A 5,248-nucleotide genomic window follows, 5' to 3' on the forward strand; every position below is an offset into this window, starting at 1 on the left:
AATCATTAAAATTCTGGGTGAATTCTTTAGTTTTTATTTTAAAAGATTAAAATTTTATTTTTAAAAGTTTTATTTATGTATTTTTGGTTGTGCCAGGTCTTCGTTGCTGCACGTGGACTTTCTGTAGTTGTGGTAAGCAGGGTTATTCTTCCTTGCGGTGTGCAGGCTTCTCACTGCAGTGGCTTCTCTTGTGAAACACAGGCTCTAGGTGTGCGGGCTTCAGTAGTTGTGGCTTAGTTACTCTGCAGCATGTGGAACCTTCCCAGAGCAGGGGCTGAACCTGGGTCCCCTGCATTGGCAGGCGGATTCCCATCAACTGTGCCACCAGGGAAGTCCCTTAGGTGAATTTTTGATGCTATCTGCTCATCAGCTGGTTTTAGTGGCTCTTTGGGATCAGAAGGGGAGAGGAGACATGAAAGAGATGACTTCTGTATTTGAATGTCCTAGGATGGCTCAGGTTGGAGCTGCCACCAAATGAGATGACTTCTTAGAAAATGCTCTATGAATCCAAAAAGCTTCCTCAGTTCTTACTGTGGAGATTGCTGTTACCCCTATAAGATCTGTGCCCTTGAGGGAGGAAAATGAAAATCTGTGGGTCGATAGAATGATCTTACTAAAGAACTTAATCCAGTATTAATCTTCATCTTGACCCCACAAAAATCCTCTCCATAAAAAGGTAAAAAAAAAAAAAAAAAACCTTAGGTAGGGGGTAACCTCATTTTCTGCTGTGGATTTTACCCTGAAATGACTCTTAAAAGAAAGAAGTTAGAATGCTGAGTTGGGCTGATCCTTAAGTCAGTGTTTTGTTTTTAAAAGTGTAGAACACCTGAGTTGGAATCTCCCAGTTGTTTTGTGAAAAGAGACACGATCCATGGTTCCACCAGAGGCATAATTAATCAGGATTTGGGGAGGTGGAAACTGAGAATTTATAATATTGGTAAGCCCCTTGGTAGGTTGATTGAGAAGCAAGAGCCTGCAACCAGACACATTGGCCTTGTTGAGTGGCCACCATTTTGATGGGAGAAAAACCAGCAACAGCCTCCAGGGGTCTGAGGTGTGGTCACAGGGAGGAGGCAAGCAGGGGCTGATGCTTGTCCAGAGCTGCCTTATAAGAACTAAGTAGAAGCTGCCTCCTCTGATACAAAGAGATCATCAGCCTGGACTGGCTGAGAGGTCTCCCACAAGGAAGTGTGATGTCTAAGGAACCAGGGAGTTCCGCAAGTACTCATTCAACAGTTCAGGTGTCACCAGCCAGTGAGTGGTGCATTTTCTGCCATGACCACACCAGTGTGTATATCCCCCGTAGTGCCTGATCCCCGACATTCCAGAACATCTTGTCTGCTCCTCCTCTGCAGCCTCTGGGCCTCTGATTTTTAAGTACTGGGTTATGAACTTGTCTCTCACTTAAGACCGGGAGTTCCTCCAGTGCAGGAATTACCTGGTTTTCTTCTCAGGGCTGGGCACACAGTGGGCACTTTCTGAACCATTGAAGGAAGGAGCATCTGGTGAACTTTGTGGTAGCTTAAACATGAGACCTACTTGCCAGAAGTCTCTGTTTCTTGTCCAGCCTGGTCTGATGATTTCTTTCATCTTGCAGGATGCAGCCTCTGTTCCTTCTTTGCTGGAGCCCAGGAAAGGTAGAAGTGTTGTGAGTAACCAGTGTTTCAGAAGCACAGAGCACTGCCTCTTCCCGATGGAAGCTGTTCAGGGTACTCATCCCGCCACCAGGGGGCTTGTTGGTCTCCACACTGGGACCCCTTGTTGGCCTCTGCTCCTGGCAGACCGGACTCTCAGCAGTAGCCAGACCAGCCATGGTGAACCATTTTCCTGAGGCCATGCACACCCTCCGTCCCTACCACTATGACCCGCTAGGAAGTGGCAGAGTAACTGCAGAAAGGGCCTGAAGCCCAGGATGGATCACGCTCAGCTTTAAAGGATGATTGAAACCTGCTGAAGTCACCTCTGCTAAAGTCACCCTTCGGTGAACATTAACATGAGATGCAAAGGTCTTCGTATTCTTTGCCCATTCAGAGAAATCGATCAATATTCCTCATTTCCAGGCCTCCTTGTCACCAGTATTCCAGTGATGTTCCTTCTAGGGTTCTGACCATCTAGCAGAAGCATTTTGCCCATGAATTGGTAGACTCTTGTTAGTCGTTCGGTCGTGTCTGACTCTTCGCAACCCCATGGACTATACCTGCTTCTCTGTCCAAGGAATTCTCCAGGCAGGAATACTGGAGTGTATCCAGTTCCTTCTTCGGGGGATCTTCCCGACCAGGGATTGAACTCAGGTCTCCTGCATTGCAGGCAGATTCTTTACAATCTGGGCCACCAGGGAAGCCTGGTAGAGACTCGTACCTGTGGCCATTTCTTCTTTCTGGCCACATGCATGACCAGGTGCGCTGTTCAGAATTCTCCCCACAGGAGGATTTCCTTTCACTGTCTTCCGGGTATGCACTCAAAGGAGGCCGTAGTGTTGCAGCATCCACTTTTGAATTTTGAACCCAGTTTACAGTGACTCTGAAGCCATAAACTGTTAGTTTCTAGTACTGTCCACTTTGTATAGTCATCAAGCTTCTGCTTTAATGTTCTTTGGAGAGGCCCAACTCAGTGGAAAGATATGTCACTAGACAGATCTTCTGTCTGGTAAGCTGAAGTGGTCCCCCCATTCTGGATTGGCTCTCAGCGTGTCTACTTGTAGCATGAGTGTCCTGAGACTCAGTTCCTCATGACAGCCTTTTAAATACCTGCAGTTATTGGCTGAGGTATTGGCCCTCCCTTTAGGTGTTTTGCTCAGCATCATGTTCAGCTGCAGCCATACACCATGACTTCTGGATTCCCTTCTAAAACCCTGCACTGCCTAACACAGTTCCCACGGCCACGACTACTTTGAGTAGTCCCACAGCCACAGCACTCTCACAACTCAGAGAGCAAGCTATGAGATCAGACAGACTTTCTTTCCAAGAACAAACAAGATTCTCAGCAGTAAATAGATAGAGTTAACTCTTAAACACTTATGGTCATTCAACAAATGTTTCATGAGTACTTGCCATGTGCAAGATGTGAAGAGTGTGATGATGGATCATATCCATGGACCACTGTGGACAGGTTCAGGAAGAAGAGCTATAGGCAAGCCTTTTGTTGATAGCAGCAGCAGTGATACAGGATGAATGTAAAATGTCGGGAACTTAGTTGATGCCTCTCTCAGCCCACCTGAAGCCCCCTCTGATACCACTAAGAGGTGGGAACCAGTATTAACATCGTACTGGCCTGGATTCTAGAATTAACAATGCTTGTTTCTCCTGACACCTGAATACTACGTGGTGATGGATATTGTTTGGCCTCAGTCACTCAAGCATGCCATTGTAGTTGCAGACAGCATTCCTGTCTTGATGCTTAAGCAAGATTAGAAAGTTCTAGCAGTTGGTTTGTTCATTCCTCCATGTATTTTAAGAGAGATTTATTAATCCACTACTGTGATCTAACCTAGTGTTCAGCAAGGGACTTTCACCACCTTTGATCAATGCTCCCTGGTTCCTAAGATACAGGTAATGGTTGTCTGCGTTTTTGCAGCCTCAAGGTTTCTGGAACCCTTAGTACTCAGCTGTATTTAAAATTCTGTTCTTCTGTTTGCCATTTAATAATTTCCTATGATTGTTTCAAATGCTGAGAAGGGTTTTTGGCAAGCATACATTGTTGCCTGAAAAGTGCTGAACAACAACAGCAAAATACTCAACCTGTAATGGCGGTTTACATATTATTGTTTTAGTTAAGCCACAAATTGTCTCTCTCTGTCTATCATCTGTCATGTTTAGGTTCAAATACATACACACACATACAGACAAAGACATAGACACACATGCGTATTACATTTAGAGTAAGACACCCACACCAGGCACATACGTCTATGGTAATCCTGTTACCATGGGGACAGTTCTCCAAGGGCTTAAAATCATTGTTCAATGTACAAAACTATCAAAAAGCTAAATGAATTCTTGAGGGCCTTGGTCTTTCTCATGAATATGCAGTAATGGAATTAACTCTCAAGTTAAAGGAAAGCAGTGCTCCAGTCAACCATAAAAAAACCTACTTGTGAGCATTGAGTCATCTGAGCATATTCAAGAAGCGTTTGTCAAATTATTGCTACTGCGTTCATGACTGTCGCCAGCATTCTGTTGAGGGTGGGCAGTGGATGATGAGGGTGGATGTGGGGGAGTGGGGCTGAGGGCACTCTGGAAGCATCTCTGTGCCTGGTGTGGCTGTCGAGGCCAGGCCCGTGTGCCTCAGTCAGTGCCTCCCAGGTGGGCATGACAGTCTATTGTGGGCATCGTGACACGTCCTACGGGCACTGCTGGGCTGGGCAGGCAGGCACAGGGGATGTGCTTTGCCCTACCAAGCCAGGCTGTCCCGGCTAGAGAACCCCAGGTCCAGACGTGAGGGGTCACTGCCAGGGATCCGCGGCGGGCGGTGCCAGCTCCTGAACTCTCTGCTTCCGGCAGCAGCTGACCAGGTCCGGGTGTTCATTGTTCAGACTCCTCTAGAGGAGAGGGGTATCCTTGCAAGGGTTGGGGTTGCAGGCGTTTCCAGTCCTGATGCAGAAGGCTTAGGAAGAGACCTTTGAAAACCCACAGATGTTTCACAGAGAGCTGGGCCCACGCAGCATGGGTCAGGAGCTGGCTCTGCCCACGATGTTCCATGTGGTTTTGGAGCATCAGCTCATAATCCCAGCCTCAACAATTCCCCTGTGAGCCCAGGAGGTTGACACTGAAGTCTTGAGAGATCCCACGTGCTTCTCCTCTGCCCCGTGGGGAGGTAACCTCCTCATGGTTATTGCAGTTTACATTTTTCGGTGTCTCCTGCTCCCCCATTCTGCCCACACAGCACTCAGGAACCTGCCTCCTTCAGATGAGCCATGTGGCACAGGGGTCAAGAGCTCTGACTTGAGAGTCTAGACAGATGAAGATTTGAATTCTTGCTCAGAAAAAAATGGGCTCCATAGAAGTGCCTGTCTCACAGGACTGTGTGCGGATGCAGGAGATTGGTAGCACAAGCCTGGCAAGTAGAGGGTCTTGTGAGGAGGAGCCTCAGGAGCAGCACTTAGACCCGAGCAACGCTCTGATGGGCTCCGTGCTTCCCTGCAGATGTTTCCCTCTGTTGTATTTAAATCGGGCAACAATGGGCCCGCTGTTCTGGGAGGGGCCAAGGGTGGTCCCTCAGATCCCAGCGGCCTGGGCCCACTGGGAGGGCA

The sequence above is a fragment of the Dama dama genome, chromosome 24 (assembly GCF_033118175.1).
Source record: "Dama dama isolate Ldn47 chromosome 24, ASM3311817v1, whole genome shotgun sequence".
In the NCBI taxonomy this organism is placed as follows: Eukaryota; Metazoa; Chordata; class Mammalia; order Artiodactyla; family Cervidae; genus Dama; species Dama dama.